At 37.6% G+C, this 24,515-nt stretch overlaps 1 protein-coding gene across 2 annotated transcripts in view; it reads right to left on the reverse strand.

The window, feature by feature from the left end:
• The window catches only part of FBXO34 (F-box protein 34), an 81,056-nt gene that overhangs the window by 45,581 nt on the left and 10,960 nt on the right, over positions 1 to 24,515 (reverse strand). The window contains exon 1 of one of the 2 annotated variants that reach the window (XM_055303850.1): positions 199 to 217. The exons of the other annotated variant lie outside the window; for it this stretch is intronic. The gene's annotated coding sequence lies outside the window, so the exon portion shown is untranslated. Of the gene's footprint in view, positions 1 to 198; positions 218 to 24,515 lie in introns of those variants that run through there. 2 annotated transcript variants of the gene reach the window in all.

The following is a 24,515-nucleotide window of genomic DNA, read 5'->3' on the forward strand; positions in this document are numbered from 1 at the left end:
ACATGTACAATGCTGCAAATCTTTTCTAAATTATATAATAAATTATTTTTTAAACAAAGTAAAATATAAATGAGAAAATTCAATCTGTTTCATGTATTTGGAACCTACTTAAAGGTCAAAAGAAAAAGAGCTTAAAGGAATAGAACATAGAAGACTAATAAATCATTCATTTCAATCAAACCCCCACACCTCACCCACCCTTATTACTTTGAAGTACAGGAACTCTGCTATTCTCTTGACATTTGTAGAAACTGCAGTTTGGTGTATTTTGTTTGTTGCCTGTGTTTTGCAATTAACTGCTATGGATCAAAGAAAAAAATCATTCAAAAAGAAAATTATTCAAGTTCAATAAACGTGGTGGATGAGAATGGGGAGACTGAAATATAGAAAACACTGAAAGTTTCCACCACTACCACCACCCCACCCATCTTCCAATACCCGTTCAAATGACTTAGGGTTATGTCTAGTCAGTACCCAAACTTATATATTCTGAAAGATATTTTCATGAACAAGAATGACAGTGATGATGTTGATGAGACCAGGGCTGTTGCTTCAAGCATTAGAGATAATCTATTCCCAACATAGAAAAATACAGCACTCAATGCTGGCAGATTTTTTTTTTTTTTTAGTTCTTAATGATAGAATGAGGTTACTATTTCAAAAATTAAATTCACGAGCATAAACACAGACTTAAAGGCAATTTCATCAAAACTGAGGCATATACTAACTCATATTTAAAAACTTCATCACTTTAGCAGCAGACATGTCACTGTAACTAACCAATAAATCCAAATATTGTTCTTTCCCTTGTGTATCCTTTCAAGTATCAGATTGTTTGACTTATTTTTCTGATGTAAAATCCTAAGTTTGTTTAGTTTATACAAACACATACACATTCTTTATCAATACCTGTTCCTTAGACCTTCTTAAACACACTTTTTTTTTTAATGTTAAATGAGGTAGCATTTCCCTCCCATGATTTAGTTTAATCCTAAAAATTTTCCTCCAAGATTCTGTCTGAAATCTAGCAAGGTATTTACATTTGGTTATTGTACTAGTTTATGGTACTTCTCATATTAAAATTATAGCATCAATCCACTAAAAACTAAATAAAAAAACTGACTCCTAGTGAGGTACAAACCACTCATTATCAAAATAACAATTCTTCTCAAAAAATTAAATATTCAATTTTATAGTGACAAAATCTCTGTTATTTAGGGAAATCACAGTAGTTGACCTTTCTTTTTTTTAAAAAAAAATATTTTATTTACTTATTTGACAGAGAGAGAGAGAGAGAGAGCACAAGCAGGAGGAATAGGAGAGGGAGAAGCAGGCTCTCTGCTGAGCAGGGAGCCAGATGGGGCTGCCAGCATCCTGGGATCACGACCTGAGCCAAAGGCAGATGCTTAACTGACTGAGCCACCTAGGCACCCCCACAGCAGTTGAATTTAAGATGTCAAACCCTCATTTCAGATGCCATCTTAACTCCAAATCTAGTATTACAGGAAAGGGAACACCATTTCATAAGAAAACCTCACAAAATCCTCTTTTACTATGGAAATAACCAAAAAAAAAAAAAAAAAAGTTCTGTCTTTCAACATCTACTGAGGGTGGGATCAAATTCCCAGAAAGTGGCATAAAATTTTTAGCACAAGGAAACATATAAGCTTAGAAACATGGGACTTGTTCATTGGTTTATTCTTCAAGAATAATAGAAAACAGAGTAAACAAACAAAATTCTCCAAGTCTAAAAGCAAACGCATTAAATACTCAGCTAAAAAGCCCAGTTTTATAATGCTAAACAAACAAGTTCTGAAAACTAAGGAAGGCAATCATAAAAAACACATTTATTTAAAGTCTCCTGAACCTAATCTGAGGTATTAATTTAACTCCTGGCAACATTAACAAAATATTTCAGTTCCCAGTTTTAAAAGAAAAACAAATACCTAAACAGTGTTTCTTTTCAAGTCAGGTATTTCAATGCATTTTGATAATAGCTCCTTAAAGTCTGTCTTTCCAAAATCATTATCATCACTGACCACTTAGTATCTCCCAAACCTTAAGTGAGGCCCAAAGGACAAATAAATAAGACAAACACCACTCCACCCCTCCTATGGCACTGACATTCTAACAGAGAAGACAGAAAAATAGTTACATAGTGTGTAAGAGCTAAAACTATAAAACTCTTAGAAGAAACTGGGCAATAAATCTTGGATTAAGCAATGGTTTCTTAGATATGACACCCAAAGTACAAGTAACAAAAAAAAGACAATTAGACTCCACCAAAATTAAAAACTCTGAATTTTAACTACCAAGAAAGTGAAAAATACAGCCTCCTGAAATGGAAGAAAATACTTACAAATCAATAATTTCTCCAAAGATATACCAATAACTAATAAACACATGAAAAGATGCCCAACATCCTTAGTTATCTGGAAAATGCAAATGAGAACCACAATGAGATTTACCATTTCACACGCCCTGAGGATGGCTAGAATCTAAAAGAGATAGTAAGTATTGGCAAGGATAAATTGGAATCTTCATACATTGGTGTTAGAAATGTAAAATATGCAGCAGCTTTGGAAAACAAGTTGGCAGTTTTTCAAAAGATTAAACACAGAGTTACCACATGATCCAGTAATTCCACTTCTATGTATGTATATACTAAAGAGAAATGAAAACATATGTCCACATAAAAACTTGTACACGGATGTTCACAACAGCATTATTCCTGACAGCCAAAAAGTAGAAACAACCTAAATGTCCATCTATTGATGAATGAATAAACAAACTGCGTAGATCCATATAGTGGAATATTATTCAGCCATAAAAAGAAATCAAGTACTAGTATGCACTAGAACATGGATGAACCTTGAAAACTTAATGCTGGGATCCCTGGGTGGCACAGCGGTTTGGCGCCTGCCTTTGGCTCAGGGCGCGATCCTGGAGACCTGGGATCAAATCCCATATCGGGCTCCCGGTGCATGGAGCCTGCTTCTCCCTCTGCCTATGTCTCTGCCTCTCTCTCTCTCTCTCTCTCTCTCTCTATCATAAATAAATAAATTTTAAAAAAATTTAAAAAAAAACATAATGCTAAGTGAAAGAAACGAAACACAAAAGACCACATATGATTCTATTTATCTGAAATGTCCAGAAAAGCAAATCTAGAAAGACAGAAAGTAGATTTAGTTGGCACTGGCTGGGAGGAGTGGAGAGTTATGTGAAATGAATGCTAATGAGTACAGGGATTCTTTCTGCTATCTTCATGTTAGCAAGTGGTACTATTAGGACTTGAATCAAATGCTCTAAGATTGATTTGGGTGACGGTTACACAACTCTGTGACTAGCACTGAACTATACGCTTAAATGGGTTGTATGGTATGTGAATTATATTTCAATAAAGCTGTTACCAAAAAAATAATGTTTACAAAACACTGTGAAGGGCACCTGGGTGGCTCAGTTGGTTAAGCGTCTTCAGATCAGGTCATGATCCCAGGGTCTTGGGATCGACCCCTACACTGGGCTCCCTGCTCAGCAAGGAGTTGACTTCTTCATCTCCCTTTGGCCCCTCCCCCTGCTCATGCTCTCTTGCATGCGCACTGTCTCAAATAAATAAAATCTAAAAAAAAAAAAAAAAAAAAACCCACAAAGCACTGTAAAGAAGTACAGGGTATTTTTTTTTTTAAAGATTTAATTTATTTGAGAAGATAAAGTACATGCAGGGCAGTGAGGAGAACAGTGGAAGAGGGAGAGAATCTCAAGCCAACTCCATTCTGAGGACAGAGCCTGATGCAGGGCTTAATCTCACAACCCTGATATTAGGACCTGAACCGAAACCAAGAGTGAGTAGCTTAACCAATCGTGCCAAAAGGTACCCCATGAAGTACAGGGTAATAAGGAAACATAAAAAGAACCCTAATCTAATCTGAGGAAGCAGAGAATGACTAAATGAAGACCTAGATACATAAGCATTTTAAAGCATTCAAGTGCACAGTATATCAGAATAGCTACTAGTAGCTAAGAGAATTTAAGGATAACTGGAGTAGAGTGATAAAGTGGAAAAGATAGTAATAACACAGCTTACATTTATTGAACCTCTTTACATATGTGCCAGGCACCGCTTACTCCAAACTCTCAAATACATTTAATCCTAATAACTCTGAGGTATAGATGGTTATTATCCCCATTAAACAGATAAGGAAACTGAAGCATAGTGCAGGAAAGTTAATTTGCCCAAGGTCATAGTAAGTGGTGCTATCATGACTTGAACCAAAACATTCTGGCCCCAGAGTCCTACACACTAACACTTCCCAACCCACCTTTTCCTGGAAATTGTCTGTGGATTATGACAGACATAACTTTGTATATCCAATACTGTAACAATAACCAGATAGATTAAAATTTTATATACGTTTCTTTGGTTGAACACAAGATGAAGTACCTGAGTTTAGAGAACATATTTTATAATAGTAATAAACTTTAAACTCTGGAATCACACTCAGCAAGGCAGGCTGATTGATCACTTATTAGCAGCTCTGAGAATTGCGACTTCCTAAAAGACTGTCTCACACTTTAACTTGGGGGGCACTTAACTCATTAGCATCATTCCATTTGTGTGTGGAGGGGGGTGTCTCTCTCTCCTAAACTAGTATACTGGAATGTGCTTAGAACTTGTTAGTACAGGCAATCCGGGTGGCTCAGTGGTTTAGCGCCTTTTTGGCCCGTGTTGTGATCCTGGAGACCCGGAATCAAGTCCCATGTTGGGCAACCTGCATGGCGCCTGCTTCTCCCTCTACCTCTGTCTCTCTCTCTCTCTCTCTCTCACTCTGTGTCTCTCATGAATAAATAAATCAATCTTAAAAAAAAAAACAACTTGTTAAAATTTGTGTAAGAAAGTGAATCAAGTATAAGTTTCTAGCATGACAATATGCATGGATAACAGTGCCTGTTACTGAGCCTGAGAAAAGATTATTAGGAAAAAAATTCTCAGTTCAGTTTTGAACAAGTTGAGCAGGAGGAACTGTGAGACATCAAAGTCAAAATGAATAACACACAACTGGATCTGTAGACCTGGTCCTCAAAAGAACTACACCAAGGAGGTAAATTTGGAAGTTTGGGCACAAAGCATGGTAACTTAAGCCATGATAATATAATAAACTAAATGCCTAAGAAGAAAGTATAGACAAAAGGTCTTAAAACATTGATTTTCAAATGTTTTAAGCCTTGTTAAAACACAAATTGCTAGGTCCCATCCCTAAAGTTTCCGATTCAGTAGGTCTGAGTAGAGCCTGAGGATTCTCATTTCTAACAAGTTCCCAAGTGATGCTGATGTTTCTGTTTTGGGGAACCACACTTGCAGAACCAACTGCCTACAGCAAAGCCCTATAAAACTCTGTTAAAACAGAGAATAAGGAACTTACAAAGGAGAAAGAATGAGATGACCCTACAGCAAAGTAGGAGAAATACCACTTTAATTAAATTATTTCCAAGGTCATCGGTAACCTTACTGATGATTTCCTTGAAAAAAAAAGTTATGACTTCTAAAACTAAATTCTACTTTCAACAAAAATTTATTGAGCACCCACCATTTGCCAGGCACCTCTGTTCTCTCTAACCTGACCCATATCTACTCTCCTGGCCTCTGAAATACTATTCACTCCTTTACTGTTTCTGCTTCTTTTCTGAACACCTACATACCTGTTCTCTTGTTCTTCTCCTTCCCCCCACTCAAAACATTTCAAGGTTCCCCGGGGTTCTGGGTGTTTTCTTCATCATGCAAGCTTTCTCAGGGCAATTTTACCTAATCCTGAAACTCTGAATACCATCTTGCTGCCAATAATTCTCACATACCTCATCTCTAGAACTGACGCCTCTGGGCTTCAGACCCTATTTCCAACTGCCAGCCCAATCAGACATTTATTCACTAAGCCCCTTTCTTTCCATATTTTCCCTCCAAGAAGCATAACCATCCACCCAGAGACCCAAGCCAACTATCTGTGAATCTTCCTAAGTAATTATTCTCAATTTTCGCTGCAGATTAGAACCTTCTGGGGAATTTTGTTTGGTATTAAAAAAAAAAAAAAAACACCTCACTTGTATGTGTAATAATATAACAATAATCTTGTGTCCTTAACATATATGCATGTAAAATGCTTAGCAAAAAATGCTGTGAGTACTCAAAAACAGGCAACTATCTTTATAAACACTTCAAATTTCAGCTCATCTAAGGTCTTTTCTGAACAGAATCAACACTTGTTTAAGCTATTTTACTAACAACAACAAAAATTTTAAAAATGGTTTATAAATCTCTCTAATGTAAACTTACAAAACTTAGGTTCAAAGTCATATTCCTACTTTTACCAAGTATCCTTTGATATAGATCCTTATAATTGATTCCTAAAGGGAATAAGAGTTGTTAAATAGGTACATCATTGGAATCATGATCTGTAGTTGAAATGTGGCCCATGGTTAAGGCACCACAAACCAGTGAGTGAGGTCTATTGTTCATACAGCCATTCAGAGACACTAGTGAGCCAGCCATAAATGGAAAAAAAAGAGACATCAACATATTCAAACAAGCTAATAAGAGAAGCCCATTATATGATACAATGTTTGCAATTGTAAGAACAATTGCAAGAACACTTACAAGTGTTTGCAAATGAGACATTCAATTCTGCAGTGTTATCAAAGCAATCTTGCACCTCTCCTATTTTGTATTTTGAGTACTTTCAAAAGAGAATGACGAAGATTTAAAACACCCGCTATCTCCCTAAGTATAATGTTTTGGTTGTATCCCTTGCCCAATGATCTTAGCAAATCTACTTTTTCTTGAAAAGAAGTACAGCGATGGGCAAATGATGAGCCAGTAAGTTCATGTAAGGATGCAGAATTCTGCAATTTTCACCCATGATGGTCGGTTTCTTGTAACCTGAGCACAACAGGACAGCTGGAAAATAGCCTGGAATATGTCAGAAAACTAAGGAATAAGAGTCACCAAAAACTGCAATTGGAATGATGTTTATTTTTATTTGACTATTTGCTTTAGCTGAACAAATTAGTTTGTCTTATAAATGAATTAAGTTCTATATTTTAAAAATGTGTATGCAAATACCACTAAAGCATATAAACACATTTTTAAAAACCCAAAAAACAAAAATCATTCTTTTCCAAAAACTGACTGCCTGGTAAGTGGAGAGGGATTTAAAGCTGTTTGCTGAAATGGAATCAATGGAGATAAACTTTATTCAGATTTATGATACAGTTATAAAGGTATTTGGATTGTGCAAACCAGAGGAAGTCTGAAGCCTTCCCCAATTTTTATTTTTTTATTTTTTTATTTTTTTATTTTTTTAAAGATTTTATTTATTTATTCATGAGAGACACACAGACTGAGAGAGAGAGGCAGAGACACAGGTAGAGGGAGAAGCAGGCTCCACGCAGAGAGCCCGACGTGGGACTCGATCCTGGGACTCCAGGATCAGGCTCTGGGCTAGAGGCGGCACTAAACGGCTGAGCCCATTTTTTTTAAAGAACTCCACCTGTTATGTATGAAGTAACCATATTTCCAAATAGGTGAACACAGATACTAATAATGTGGGTGAAGAGTAAAGAAAGAAGAAATTTAAAATCTTTTTTCCAGTTTTATGTTTCTAAATTTGGGGAAATTTTTAACTTTTATATTTTATAAATGAACAAAATGTGTATATAATCTAAAGGTTATTTCCAGTATGACAGTTGAGTTCTTTTAATAACCCAGCCGAAGAGGTCACACGGCCTGAATCTCTACTGTGGCAGAGAAGGAATTCCACCAACAAAGACTGTTCAACTTCAGTGACCTTTGCCAAAGAACACATAGCACACTTTTCAAATTTCAAAACCTGATTGCAAAAGGAAGAAGTTTATTTAATATCATCATAGTATTAGACCCTTAGACATTCAGGGTCACAAGTTCATAAGGGTATATGAAGTACATCTCAAGTGTTTTTCACAGATCACTAAGCCAGGTGACATAACCAAGAACCTTCCTCAAGAACCCACCTGGATTCCCTGTAGGGAAAAGGAACTGTCAGAGCTGCAACAACAACCAAGCAAAAACTTGCCAGTTCAATTCACTTATGAATAAATTTACTACTATACATGGGTCTCCAAACAAACTGCAGAAATTTAAGAAACTGAGAATTATTCCGCTTTTGTTGTTCTCTTGTTCTATCTAAAGAGTGTTATTCTATTGTATCAGAACAACGCAGGCCACTAAGAGTGCCTTCTACTCCACACAATGAAAGTACAATGCCCTCAACCATTTCCTATACTCCACTTTGCTCCAACCTGCTCAACAGACCTCACTAGAGTTCAAAAAAAAAAAAAATTCTCACCCATTTGGACACAGAACAAGGGCCTTCCAACAAGTCCAGGGAAACAACTCTTTACATCGTACCACAGGATCCATATGAATGACAGTCTTCAAGGGCAACTAAAATGGTCTTTATTATCCTTGTACCAAGACTATCTCTTCTCTAAGGGTACATTTCTTCTCAGGCAGTATCCTGGTCCTAGTAAACATGGCTTCCTGCCTTCCACACTTAACATTTACCTGAACCTGCTGGTTTCATAATACCTCTTGCCCTCTTTCACAAGTGTGATAACTTTTATTGGGGGGCAGGAATGGGAAGCAAGGGGCACCTGGGTGGCTCAGTGGCTGAGCATCTGCCTTTGGCTCAAGTCGTGATCCCGGGGTCCCGGGATCGAGTTCCGCATCAGGCTCCCTACAGGGAAGCCTGCTTCTCCCTCTACCTATGTCTCTGCCTCTCTGTGTGTCTCAAGAATAAATAAATAAAATCTTAAAAAAGGGGGGGGGTGGGGGGAATGGGAAGCAAGATGAGGAAGAAAGAAACTAAGGGCATTTTAAAAAGTTCCCATGGCTTCAAAAGTTCCAGAAACTTTACAACCTTAGAAATAGATAACAGAATTCAAATTTTTCCCTTCCCAACAGCTCCCCACAAGCTAACACCTATGAAACTGGTTTAGCTCCAGTTTGTGAAGCTAATATCCAATTTGTGATATTTGGCAAAAATTAGTAAATTATAATATCACAGGCTATTTAGATATAATAATTTATATACCCCCCCCAATTTTTTTTTAAATTTTTTTTTATTTTTTTATTTTATGATAGTCACACAGAGAGAGAGAGGCAGAGACACAGGCAGTGGGAGAAGCAGGCTCCATGCACCGGGAGCCCGACGTGGGATTCGATCCCGGGTCTCCAGGATCACGCCCTGGGCCAAAGGCAGGCGCCAAACCGCTGCGCCACCCAGGGATCCCACCCCCCCCCCAATTTTTAAACCAAATATCACTTCAATTCCTATAAAACCTGTATTCTACTCTAAGAGTAGCCACTGAAGTTACAGAATAAAGAAATATCAGACTCACTACTTCTGAGTCCTTAGCACAATACCCAGTCAATACTCTAATTATACAGAATGGTCCTGTCTACTTTATTCAAAGCAAACCAAAATTAGTGCTCATTCTTGTATAATCATTTTTCAACAGCCGGGTCAGTTCTTGTAATGGTGTTAAGACATAGGTGGCATTCAACATTTTACTGAAAGAATGAAAAGCCTGTGCTTAAAAGGGGATCCGTAAAGAGCCCTAGAAATTAATGTACATTAAAACATGTTACCTACCTAGGTTGTTCTATATTAGAATAACATAAGCCATTGTGGGTATCTTCTACTCCAGTCAACGAATGCACAATGTCCTTGAGACTATTTCTCATACTCCACTCTGCTTCAATGTGCTCAACACATAGGTTTTTAGAGTTGATTCCAGAACAAGAACATAAAACTATCTTTGCTTAAATTATGAAATATTAGGAGCAAACACTAGTGGCAAAAAGATCTAGAAATTTGCCACAAAGGAGAAGGGAACTCCAGATGAATGCACTGACACCAGGGTCAACAACACTGCTTGGGCCAAAGGAGTAAGAAAGATTCCATACCATACATGAATGCAGTTGTCCAGAAAATGTAACAAGGATGAAAATTCACCAAACTCTATACGCTGGTTACCTATGTACCTGTGACCACTTTCAAAACTCTATAGATAGTTAATGTGGGTGAGAACTAGCCACTGACTATCAAATAAAGGTATAAAACTACAAAAAAAAATTTAACTTCTATACCATTAACTAGCCTAACATACAAATTTCCTACACAACCAAGCAGAGGCAAGCAGAAGGTCATTATTCCAGGTCCAAATGTCTGATTCTATCTGATAAACAGAAATAAGTTATAGAAGTCATCTCCATTTGATGTTGTTATTCAAACCTAGAAGCTTAGTTGGAATGCTCTTACCAGTAAACTGTTTTTGAGAACGTTGAAAGAAATTATCATTTAAGGAACCAGAAATTGCTCCACTTCTGTTCTCATTAGACTTTCTGGATGTTTTTCCACAACCAGCTTGTCCTTCCATGCTGCCAGAGCTCTATCTTTCGGCCAGTCTGCCTGCTTGGTCCTCAGCTCTCCATGGCCACCTCTGCTGCTTGGTCTGTCTAGTAATCGAATCACGGTTTTTCTTGTATTCCTAGAACTGACCTAATGCCCATCTTCTGAAATGTACAAGCTGTTAAACAACCATAGCGGTTGGGGTGAAAGAGGGAACAGTGAACTATGGGTACATGTGGCTGGACTCATCTATTCTAACCAGCTATTCCATAACCTGTTCTAAGTGGCTCACCCTGGTGTACACCCTGGTTCACTCTGACAGATCCGTTCTTGCCCCAACCTAAAGCTTTAGACCAGGTATGGTTTCCCTGGCCACCAGCATTATACCTTACACTTTCTACTGAAGACAAGAGAGTCTTACAATTATGGCCATCCTTACAGAAAAGGAAATGAACATTCAAGGGTCTCTTCCATACTTCATACTGTGCTAGATGCTTTCTCTCTCAAGACCCACCAAAGGCCACTGATACAGATAGTGCCCTCATTTTACATGAGGAAACAGTGTAACTCCACTATCTGCATATTTAAGAAGATATGGCTAAGTGTATGAGATATTGCATAACAGCAGTAAACAATATTCTTTTTTAATGCTGCCCTTACAGGGCTGCTTTTTGTGTTATTATGTGAAGAGTAGTCCACCGCAGTGCTAAGAAATCTGACATAACTTTTTTTTAAATAAAGATTGTATTTATTTATTTGAGAGAGAGTGGGTGAGCATAAGCAGAGGGGAGCAGGATAGGGAGCTGCAGAGGGAGAGAGAGAAGCAGGCTCCACACTGAACAGGGAGCCCAATGCAGGGCCTGATCCCAGGTTCCTGGGACCATGACCTGAGCCAAAGGCAGCCACTTAACTGACTGAACCACCCAGGCACCACTAGCTTACAGCTTCTAATTAGCTATCAACTCACTTTACAAACACGGTTTCACCAAAAAGAAAAGGCCACACCTTAAATGGTGACTGGCATTATATACTTATATAGTATTTAAATCAAATTCTAAGATTTACAAAATAATAACCTTTGTATCTTCAAAATTATGAGAACATTTAGTATGCTCAGTGGTGATATAGCAGCTTAACAGCGATGACATAAGAATGTGTTAAACTAAGTCACAAGGATGTAATCATTAAAATCCAGACTCAAACTCTAAAGAACCAAAAACGGTTTCTTTAATAAATTACAAGGGAGAGAAAAAAAAGAGAGAGGTAGTAAGGGGGGAATCTCTAGATTAAAAAGGACTTAGAAGTCATTACCAAAGAGTAGAAAGGTAGTGACCTTATGTGGATCCTGATTAAAACCATGACATTCAAAAAATAAATAAACTAGGACATCTGAGACAAATGGAAATTTGAATACTGGATATTTGGTGTTGTTAAGGAATTGGGGAAAATAGATAAACACACACACATTTTTTAAGAGTGATTATCTTTTAAAGATACACTACAAATGAAAGGATACCTGGAATTTGTTTGAAAATAACCCAGGAGGAAGAAAGTAGAATAGATGAAAGAAAATCAGGCATCAAGTTGATAATTGTCAAAGCTGGGTCACAGGCACATGAGGGTTATTACATGGATTTTATCTACTTTCATATGTTTCAAAATTTCTATTAAGTTAAAGTCAACCACTTGCAAAATACAAATATTTTTATGTAAATGAAAAAAAATGGGTCACTTAAAAATGATACCACTAACTTGACTATAACTGGGTTTTAGATGACTTAAAGGAATTTGATAATATTAATATGGAGAGTAAAATTCAGAAACTGAGCATCAGAGCAATCTTAATTTTGTTAGGTAAAATAATGGCATTGTGGTTATGGGGAAAATCTCTCTTTAAAAGACACATATATATATTTAATGCTAACATGACGCGATGTCTAGAATTTGACTTAAAATTGTTTTTAAATGGGGACAAGAATAAACAACTATGGCAAAATGTTGAAACTAATTCATGAATATATAGGGGCTTGCTTCCTCTACCCTTGTGTGTGTTTGCATTTCAAAAAGTAAATAATAACGGTAACCATAAGAGGTTCTAAGGACTTCCTCCACTACATGGGATAGGAAAAAAAAACAAGATAAATAATTCAAACTAAAACCCCCTAGGTTCAAATAAGGGTCAAGTTTGGAGATGGCAGGGAGACAGGAACCACCACACAAAAGTTCTACTCTTATTTAAGTCACCTTAATTTCACAAGTAGCAGAGTGTGGTAAGGAAAGTCGCAGTGTTCCAACATATGGAGGCATACTCAAAAAAAAATTCTTTCAAGAACTATTTCCTCCTGCCAGTCCTGCCCTAGACATCCATATATAAAGAAACTTTCAACATTTTCTGAAGTCCAAGAAGTAGGACCGTCAGTGTGTTTTGTATGGGAACAAAGCTTCCCTAACATCCTAAGCACATATGATTCTGATTGTACATAGAGGTTTCTGGGCATGAAAATAGTATTTTTTCATTCCTAGTTTTCTGGCTGTGCTCCAAGACTACTTTTCTTATCAAGTTATCTTTAGTAAAATCCTTTTGGGGGTGGGGAGAGGAAGAAGAGGACCTTTCAAAGACTTTTATGAAAACATTTGTACATACACATTTCAGCACTTCAAGTAATGACATCAAGTGTTTTTCGAGGTTCTGAAGAGAAAAACACAATTTAATCCTACCAAAATTTCTGCTGTAGGCAATCACCACCATTCCTAAATTACACAATTATTACTGGCAGAGCAAAAAGGAAAATTAACACCTTCTGGGATTTTACTACATGCCAAGTATTCAGTATGTATTTTTAACTAAATCCTCATAACTGTAGTAGGTATTTTTTTTAAAGATTTATTTATTTCAGGGAGGGGGAGGGAGGCAGAGGGAGAGGAGGAGAGAGAGAATCCCCAAGCAGACTCCCCACAGAGCATAGGGCTCAAAGCAGGGCTGGACCTCACAACCCTGAGATCATGACCTGAGCTGAAACCAAGAGTCAGCCACTCAACCATCTGAGCCCCAGGTGCTCCAGGTGAGTATTATTATTGTCTGATATATTACAGATAAGAAAAGTGGGGCACTGAGAGGCTAAGTAACTTGTAACTAAGTGGCTGAACCAGCTCTGAACCCAAGAAGTCTGGCTCCAACATCTGGGCCACTCTCTGCTATACTACTCTATACCCTAAAACTTTCACTCTAAAACATAGGAAAGTGGACTATTTGAACATTTCTAGACCCTAGATCATTGACTCTCTTCATAATCCTAATTATCTTTCAATTTTACATTATTAAAAAAATTTAAACTGGCAGATCCTTCTTTAATAAAATTAAACTATCTGAAGAGAATTAACAGCAGCTCTTATAGGCATTAGCACCACTCACCAAGAATAATGGTGCCCCCTAACTGCTCACCCTAATGTAAAGCTCACCAGCTGACAGACTCCATGGAGGTACAGAGATCCCAATCATTTTATATTGTTTCATTCTTCCATTTGATTGGTTAAATCAGAATCAAGTATCTGTATCATGAAAGAGACAAGGAAACACAAAGAAATGTGACAAAGGTAGAAGCAGAATTCATAAAACAGAAAAGATATTGTTAAGCTTTCTAACTAACATCCTCAGAAACAGTTAAGATATTTCATCCGTAAAGCAAGACAGGATGCTGTGAAAAGGCAAAAATGAAAAGGGACTCTTAGAAATAAAAAATAAATTTAAAAAGGCAATATAAAGTTTGAAGTTGTGAAGAAAAAATCTAAAAAGTGGACAAAAACGGAGACAAAAAATTATCAAAGGAGACACAGCATCAATCCAGGAAGTCAGCTTGTAATTAAGAATTCCAAAAAGAACAGGGAACAGTCAATGATACAGTAATAGTACACTGAGAAGCTAAGTAACTTTTGTACACTTGAAACTAATATAACACTGTGTGCCAACTATGCTTCAATTAAAAAATTAAAGAATTTTTAAAAAGGGATCCCTGGGTGGCGCAGCGGTTTGGCGCCTGCCTTTGGCCCAGGGCGCGATCCTGGAGACTCGGGATCGAATCCCACATCGGGCTTCCGGTGCATGGAGCCTGCTTCTCCCTCTGCCTGTGTCTCTGCCTCTCTCTCTCTATCATAAATAAATAAAAATTAAAAAAGAAAAAGAAAAAAAAAAGAATTTTTAAAAAGAATTCCAGAATGAAAGAAAAAAATTAGAGGAAGTTTCCAAATATAAATTTTCTATAAAAGATGAGTAAATTAATATATTTATAGAAATCATCCAATTAACAGGACCCAATGAGTGCTCAAATGAAGAGACCCAAACCAGAGAGATCACTGGAGAATTGGAGACAACAAAGATAAAAAATAAAAATAAATAAATAAAAAAAATATACTACAAGCTTTCAGAAAAAAGACAGCTCATCTACAAAAGGGAAAAGAATCAAACTGACCTAGGACTTTTCATCAATAATGAAGGATACTAAAAGTTGAGCAATGCCTTTAAGATTCTGACCGAAAATTATGTTCAACCTAGACTTCCATTCCCAGCCACACTAACAATCCAGTTTAAGAATAAAAATCTTTTCAGACATGAAATTGCTCAAATTTTACCTCCCACACATCCTTAGTAAATACCCTAGCAAAACAAGGCAAAAAAAAAAAAAAAAAAGGAGAAAGAGAGAGAAATACATGGGAAACAGGAGCATAATGAAGACAAGTCACAGGGTGTCAGTTGAACAGCAATTCTAAACAAAGCATACAGAACAGGAAGATAGAGGGTATCCAGGAAGGTAACTATGAAGAGAGATACTAGAAATTTGATACACTGTTTAAAAAATGGAAAAATTAAGGAACTATAAAAGCAATATCCCTCAAAAAAACAATACAACTGAGAATTCTGATATGGGGAGATAATGACATCCTGTTTTATCTTTGGAGAATTACCTTCTCCCCACCCCTAATACATGTGATTCACACACGACTGACCCCATACCCAACTGTAAGAATATGCATGTTGACCAGGCTGTTAATTATTCTAATCTATTCTCTTGTTCAGAAACAAACACAAAGCCTAGAATCTGTACAGGTGGGTAAGGGGTGGGCAGGGTGTGGAGGATCCTGAAAATAAAGCTAAAGGAGAAAATCAGACTGGTAACAGCAAGAGAACAACTCTTCAAAGCAAGGTGTGAATACCTGGATCCAATCCTACTCTACCCTCCTGGACTCAATTCTGGGAACCAATTTTCTTTTTCACTTAAGTTATGGTTGCCCTGTTTTTGTTGTTGTTGTTGTTGTTTTTAAGATTTTATTTATTTATTCATGAAGGACACAGAGAGAGGCAGAGACACAGGCAGAGGGAGAAGCAGGCTCCATGCAGGGAGCCCGACAGGGGACTTGATCCTGGGATCCAGGATCACTCCCTAGGCCGAAGGTGGTGCTAAACCGCTGAGCCACTGGGCTGCCTGCCCTGGTTTTCTAATACAAGTTAGGACCTCTCTTTTAAATAGTCCTCTTTCAAAGCAAGAAGTCAAAAGATATCACCTATTGTTACTGAAATAAAAATAAATACATAGCACTTACCAAGGTGACCAGAGAGCTAAAAAATGATAGAACTACAGCAGAAAGAAGATGGGAAATGGGGTAGTGGCATTGGGAAATAAATTGTAATGGGTCTCTATGTCTTTCAGGCAAGACACTGCTCTTTTTTTCTGGACTATATTTTCAAGGATGTTCACATAGCAAACAGCCTTGCAAGACAGAAAGTGTTTTCTTCACGAACAAAAACCAGGCATGGTTTCCCTCTGGAACAAAGGGCAGGCATGCTTACTGCCGGTTATAAAATATTTGAAATCTCTAAGATCAGAGTTTCCTCCAGGAACAAAACTCACTATGTGAACAGGTATTATGTGGCTCTCTCTGCAGTACCCTGTGGGAACTGAGGTTCAGAACACTGGCACAAATGAATGCTGATACTCTGGCTACTGCTACTGCAATGAATAATAAACTGTACTTCATCTCAAACTCTGTGCCTTCTACCAGCATCCATGAAACTGTGGCAGGTTAACTTGTTAGCTTCAAGTAGGGTAAAATCTCAGATCCCTTCTTGACAGGTGGTAAATGAGATCTAAATCTTGACGATCACTGAAGAAAGTCAACAGATAATGCTTAAAATTGGCAAATCAAGAAATAGAAAAACTATGTTAACATGGGGAATTATGAGTCAAACACAGAAACAACTGAAGTGGTTTCACAGGAGAGGGAACTGAGGTGGGGAAGGGGAGAGACGGGATCACTGCTTTCATCATAAATCCTTCTGAACTATTACATTTTTTCCCCCATAATGAACATGCATTAGCGCCTGCCTTTGGCCCAGGGCGTGATCCTGGAGTCCTGGGGTCGAGTCCCACAACGGGTTCCCTACAGGGAGCCTGCTTCTCCCTCTGCCTGTGTCTCTGCCTCTCTCTGTCTCTCATGAATAAATAAATAAAATCTTGAAAGGAAAAGGAAAAAAGAAAGAAAAGAAAGAAGCAAGCCTCTGCTGGCTACTTCAAAGGGGGGGAAAGTATTAAGAAAAAGCTTTTTTCAGTATTTTATCCCACTAAAATTGAATGGGAGTATCAAGAAAAGCACCTCATTCCGCAGGATGTTCTCATCACAGTTCTAGAAACCTAAAAGAGAAACACTCTCACCAATGATCATCTCAGGCCAAAAAAAGTCTCAACGTATCTCTAAAGTAAGTACCTCATTTCTTGCTTTGGAGCATTTTTTAAAATAAAATTATTCTATCCACACAATAGTGTCCTATAACCTTTCCTATGCAGAGCACATTACACGTTTCAGCATATACAAAAGTATCCTTAAACATAATTTCCTGCAACTGTAGATTCTAATTCACCCTTCACAAATCACCAGTGCTTTAAAACTTAAATTAAATTTAATTGTTCTTGAGCTAAACCAAATCTAAATAATAGAAGATATGGTTAGGAGCCAATCCTGGTTTTATTTAAAATATACTTTAAGTTGCATTAGTTAACTGCTTCAATCACAGTGGCCTCATTCAATCAACTGGAGTCATGAGAAGCTAGAGCAAATAAAAAAGATAAAGGTCTCTGTGACATCAGAGTTCCACTAAGTTGTTTCTAATCTCTTTTTCATTTCTAGGTGCTCTTCACCAGGAAAACATTTTGGGTAGTCAAGTTCCTCTTCAGGTCATACTGCTTGGATTTGAATTCCAGCTTCAACACACTTACTGGCTAGGCTAACTGCTTGACCTCTAAAACCTCTTAGGTTCCCCCCCCCCAAAAAAAAAAAAGACAAGAATGTATTCCTCAAAGGGTTTTAAAAAAGATTAGAAAATAAAATTCACATAAAATGTTTAGTATAGAGCCTAGTCCAAAGAAAGGAAGGAAGCTATTACTACTGTCATTCCTCACTTTGTGGAAAGCCACCTCCTATAGAAGTAGATGCACACAGTGGAACACACTCAAACCTAGAAACTCTTATTAACTAAACCACCACTGAAGGCTAGGACAAACGACTTCACCAAAAAGATGCTAGAGGTTTGAAGCACATGATGTACTTCAGCAAAGCCAAAACTTAGTCCCTTTCCACCAAGGGAGTACAGTACTTAAACCTTGCACAGGTTTTGCCTTGGTATTATAATAGAACACAGCAGTCTCCAAAAACAAAACTTTTAAAATAATGGAAATAGTACTTTTAAATACAAATTTTTAAAACAAAAATGATTTTATAACTTTTTTTTAAAGATTTTATTTATTCAAGAGAGACACAAAGAGACAGAGAGAGAGAAGCAGAGACACAAGCAGAGGGAGAAGCAGGCTCCATGCAGGGAGCCTGACGTGGGACTCGATCCCAGGTCTCCAGGATCACACCCTGGGCTGAAGACGGTGCTAAATACCTAAGCCACCCGGGCTGCCCCGTATAACTTACTTTCTCACATGTTACATTCTTCCTACCTTCATTCAGTCAACAAATGCTTGCTGAGCACCTATGAGGCACCTGAAATACAGTGAACAAATAGTCAAAGCCCCCAAAGGAACTAACATTGGTGGTGAAACGGACAGTAATGGTCCTAAGTAAATTACATAGTATATACTTCAAGGAGGTAATTGTTATGGGAAAAAACTGACTAAAGGAATTTGGAAGTACAGGGAGAGGGAAGTGGTTGCCATTTTAAACAGAGTATTCGATATAGGCTTCTTGAGAAGGTGATATATAAGAGATTCACAGGAGATGAGAAGTTAGGCATGAAGGTTTATTATCTACAAGAATAGTGTTCCAGGCACAGGGAAAAGCCAACACAAATCCTGAGGCAAGCATATGCCCACCTGATTAACATCACCACCACTACCTAACAAATTAGCAAAAACATCAGCAATATCTCCCTCTTTGCCCAAAATATGTGTGCTAGAAAAATCAAAAGAAAGAAATCAATTTATAAATATTCATTCATTCAACAAATGTTTACTGAACACTAACCATGTGCTAGACACCACTTTCACACTAAGGACACAGGAAAAAACATGAGACACACTACTTTCTGTTCTAAATTATGAAGTCCTCAGAAGGGGCCTGAGGATAACCACAAAACCCACTTATTAAGTATAGGAAATATTTTTTCCCGTTCTTTGGCTTATTAGGGCTTCATTGTTTATTAAAAAAAAGATTTACAGAAACCCAACCTCCCATAAAATGGAATGATACTACACTGGAAGTATCTTAAAAGTCTCTATCTTTAGAGCATAGATATTGGCCCATTGAGTTTCTTTACCTAAAGAGATGATAATTACAAAAGTACTAACAATGACATTATATACATAGGTTCTCCCTCCGGTCCCTAAAGGACCAAAACATTGCTACTGGGAGTCTAATCATTTTTCTACCACTTTCCAAAGTCACTTCAATTAGATTTTTAAAAATGCGATCTACCAAGTGAAAGGTTCAATGCTATGTGCTACAGTAACTAAGTAAGACGTCTCTGCCTTCTAAGACATCATGTGGTTTGAGAAAACATATGTATACATCTTTTTTTGAAAGCTATTTCCTACTTCAAAAGTAAGTAAAAAAAAAAAAAGTAAGTAAAGTTCATACCATCTGGTTGAATGGAAAACTACTATGAATTTTTTTCCTCATGTTCCAACCAAAAGCTTATTTTATAGAGTTGAAAACATATTTTATTTTATTTTAATTTTTATTTATTTATGATAATCAGAGAGAGAGAGAGAGAGAGAGAGAGAGAGAGAGAGAGAGAGGGGCAGAGACACAGGCAGAGGGAGAAGCAGGCTCCATGCACCGGGAGCCCGACGTGGGATTTGATCCCGTGCCTCCAGGATCGCGACCTGGGCCAAAGGCAGGCGCTAAACCGCTGTGCCACCCAGGGATCCCTGAAAACATATTTTAAAAACACTTATTATTCTGGGGCACCTGGGCTCAGTCAGTTGACCGTCTAACTCTTGGTTTTGGCTCAGGTCACCAACTCAGGGTCCTAGGATAGAGCCCAACCTGGGGCTCCATGCTCAGCAGGGAGTCTGCTGGAGATTCTCTACCTCCACCTCCTCCTCTGCCCCTCCACCTCCTCCTCTGCCCCTCCACCTCCCACTTGTGGGTGTGTGTGCTCTGCCAAATATTTTTTTTTAAATCACTTATTACTCTATAAAAAATTATAATTTAGAACAATATACTTTATTTATCTGAGCCCACACAGCAACTGGAGAATAAAAGGTCAGTAAGAGAAACACAAGAAATATTAGAGAAAGAGAACTAAATGGAATATATTTGATTACTTACTTTTTCCCCAATTAAGTTAAAGGGTATTTTAAAATTAACTGGAACATATTTCTACATGTTAAGGAATGTATGCAAGAAAAATAAGAGGCAAAAAAATTACTGCATTTTAACCTTGTGCCCTAAATCTCCATTTTAAGAAAGCAACTCCTAAAAAACACATTATTCATCTTGTCTTCCTATCAGTTTACTGTGTAGTAGGGGCATACCTCGGAGATATTGTGGGTTCAGTTCAGACCACCACAAAAAGCAAATACCACTACAAAGTGAGTGAAATGACTTTTCTGCTTTTCCAGTGCATAAAAGTTATGTTTACACTATAGTCTATTAAATATCAATAGCATTAAGTCTAACAAACCAATGGACATACATTAATTTCAAAATACTTTATTACTAAAAAGTGCTAACTATCATCTGAGCTTTACGTGAGTCTTAATTATTTTTACTGGTAGAGGGTCTTAACCTCTATGTTGATGGCTGGTAACTGATCAGGATAGTGGTTGCTGTGGCAATTTCTTTAAAAAAAAAAAAAAATGAAGTCGGCCACATTGACTCTTCCTTTCACAAGAGTTTCCCTTAGCAAAGCAGTGCTATTTGATAGCATTTTACCAACAGAATTCCTTTACAAATTGTAGTCAATCCTCTCAAATCTTACTGCTGCTTTATCAACTAAGTTTATGTAATATTCTAAATCCTTTGTTGTCATTCCAACAATCTTTACATCTTCGCTAGGAGTTAATTCTACTTCAAGAGACCATTCTTTTCCTCATGTATAAGAAGCAACTCTTCATCTGTTCAAGGTTGATTATGAGACTGCAGCAACTCAGTCCCATCTTCAGGCTCCATATCCTTTTTTCTGGTCTTTTTTAGATTTATTTGACACAGAGAGCACAAGCAGGCAGAGTGGCAAGCAGAGGGAGAGGGAGAAGCAGACTCCCCACTAAGCAGAGAGCCTGATGCGGGGCTCAATCCCAGGATCCTGGGATTATGACCCTCGCTGAAGGCAGACGCCCAACAGACTGAGCCACCCACGCACCCTTCAGGCTCCACTTCTAATTCTAGTTCTCTTGCTGTTTCACATCTGCAGTTACTTTCTCCACTAACGTCTTGAACTTCTTAAAGTCATCCATGAGGATTAAAATCAACTTCTTCCAGATTCCTGTTAATGTTGATAATCTGACCTCCTCCCAGGAACCACAATATTCTTAATAGCATCTAGAATGATGCCTCCTTTCCAGAAAGTTTTCAATTTTGCCCAGATCCATCAGAGGAACAACTAATCTATGACAGCTATATAGACTTACAAAATGGATTTCTTAAATAAAAAGACTTGAAAATCGAAAGGATTCCTTGATCCATGGGCCAAAGAATGGATGTTGTGTTAGCAGTCATGAAAACAACATCCCCATTACAGCCCTCGGGTGGCCAATGAACAGTGATTATTTTAACATCTGAGCAGTAGGTCTCACTCAATAGTGGGCTTAAAATATTTGGTAAACCATGTTGTAAACAGATGTGCTGTCATCCAGGCTTTGTTCCAATTATAGAGCACAGGCAGAGTAGAGTTAGCATAATTCTTAAGGGCCCTGGGATTTCTGGAATGGCAAATTGGCATTGCCTTCGATTTAAAGTCATCATTAGCATTAGATCCTTAACAAGAGTTAGCCTGTCCTTTGAAGACTTGAAACCAGGCATGTACTACTTCTAGCTATAAAAGTCCTAACAGGCATCTTCTTCCAACATAACTCTACTTCATTTACATTGAAAATCTGTTGTTTAAAAAAAAAAAGAAAAAATCTGATGTTGAATGTAGACACCTTCATTAATCATTTTAGCTCTTTATCTTCTAGGTAACCTGCAGCTTGTACATCAGCACTTGTTGCTTCACTTTGCACTTTTAGGTCATTGAGACGGCTTCTTAAACCTCACAAACCAACCTCTGCTAGTTTCAAACGTTTCTTCTGAAGCTTCCTCACCTTGTTTAGCCTTCACAGAATTGAAGACAATGAGGGCCAAGCTCTGGATTAGGCTTAAGGGAATGTTGTAGCTAGTCTGATCTTCTATCCAGCCCATACTAAAACTTTCTTCCTACCAGCAATAAGGCTGTTCTGTTTTCTCTTCATTCATATATGCACTGGAGTAGCACTTTTAATTTCCTTCAAGAACTTTTCCTTTGCATTCATAACTTGGCTGTGCAGCACAAGAAGCCTAGCTTTCAGCCCGTCTCAGCTTTGGACATGCCTTCTTCACTAAGCTTAATGATTTCTACCTTTGATTTCAAAGTAAGAGATGTGTAACTCTTCCTTTCACTTGAACACTGAGAAGCCACTTTATTAATTGGCCTAATTTCAATATATCGTGTCTCAGGCAATAGGGAGATCCAAGGTGTTTGGGATGGGACAGTTGGTCAGTGGAGCAATCAGAACATTTATTGAGTTCATCGTCTTATATAGGCACAGTTTGTGGCATCCCAAAACAATTACAATCAAAGATCACTCATCGCAAATCACCCAAATAGAATGATGAAAAGGTCTGAAATAATAAAGAATTATCAAAATGTGACAGAGACACAAACTGTCCAAATGCTGCTGAAAAAAAATGGTACTGATAGATTTGCTCAACACAGGATTACCACACTTTGTAAATAATGCAAAATCTTCAAAATGCAATAAAGTGAAATGCAATAAAACAAGGTATGCCTGTACTTGTTATGGGTATGGCCAATGAAACATGACTGGAAAAGTTGTCAAGTGGCAGCTTCTAGAAATCTTCCTGTAAAAAGGCTGGCAGGGAACCTTTGCCCCTTCTTGCATCAAGCAGTGTGGAATGGGCTGCAATAGCTGGAGATCCAGCTACGTCAATAAAGACATGGGCAACAAACAGTGGAGAATAGTATGGGAAGAGCCAAGGGGTGGGGTAAGGAACGAAAACAGACTAGATGGCTTTCTCTCAACTGCAGGGTTTGTTATATACAATTGTCAAAACTTACCAAACTGTCTGCTTAATCCCTGTGTATTTTACTGTATTCATTATGCCTCAAAACAAGAGTGAGAAATACCATGAGTGCTATATCAGCCCTAGACCATTCACCTTAACTTTTATAAGAGAAATACTTTGTTATTTGACCCACTGCTAATTTAGATGTTCTATCACTAAATACACTCTTCATATAACAATACATAAAAGACAAAAATCAAATGAAAAAGGCAAGATAATAGTATGTAGAATATATTATCATTTATGTTTTTTAGAAGTAGGGAGAACTGTTGCCTCCAGTGAGGGGAAAAGCGTGCTCAATAGACAGAAGAGAGAAAACTCACTTTTTGCACCTTTTAATATTTTGAACCATATGAACACATTACCGCTCTAAAAAAATAAATGGGGACGCCTGGGTGGCTCAGCAGTTAAGCATCTGCCTTTGGCCCAGGGTGTGATCCTGGAGTCCCAGGATCGAGTCCCACATCGGGCTCCCTGTATGGAGCCCACTTCTCCCTCTGCCTATGTCTCTGTCTCTCTGTCTCTCTCATGAATAAATAAATAAAATTAAAAATAAATAAAATATGTTATTTAATCCTATTAAACACTCCATTTAATATTTTTGAAATTTTGGTATATGTAGATTTTTAGCGATTTAAATACTTATTGACTTTAGTTTCAATATGATCTCATACTGGGCTAATTACCCAAAAAAACACCAGACACAAAAATGACAAAAGAAAATGTTGGGGGCAGCCCGGGTAGCTCAGTGGTTTAGCGCCACCTTCCGCGCAGGGCCTGATCCTGAAGACCCAGGATCGAGTCCCACGTCGGGCTCCCTGCATGGAGCCTGCTTCTCCCACTGCCTGTGTCTCTGCCTCTCTCTCTCCTCTGTGTCTCTCATGAATAAATAAAATCTTAAAAAAAAAGAAAAGAAAAAATCTTGGAAGGGGGAAAAAGGCAAGGAGAATGCTGAAAACTCTTCTTTCAAGGAAAAAAGACAAGCAAAAATTTTAACACAAAAGAGAGGCATTGGGGCCATTCTACTGCTGGAAATACATTATTTATCTTTTAATTTCTCATTATCTACTTTTAGTAAGAACAAAGGCAGCTAGCTAAATCAAAAAGGCCAACAGGATTTTTCTCTGATTAGCTGAAAGGATCATACAAAAGGTTCTGTCTAGTTAGGGAAGTATAGATTATGAAGAGTTACAAATAGTAACTGAAAGTCTGTGAATTAAATTAGAAATTGAAATAAAATGAGGATTTCTCAGAAATTTA

This window comes from Nyctereutes procyonoides, unplaced genomic scaffold, assembly GCF_905146905.1.
Source record: "Nyctereutes procyonoides isolate TBG_1078 unplaced genomic scaffold, NYPRO_anot_genome, whole genome shotgun sequence".
In the NCBI taxonomy this organism is placed as follows: domain Eukaryota; kingdom Metazoa; phylum Chordata; class Mammalia; order Carnivora; family Canidae; genus Nyctereutes; species Nyctereutes procyonoides.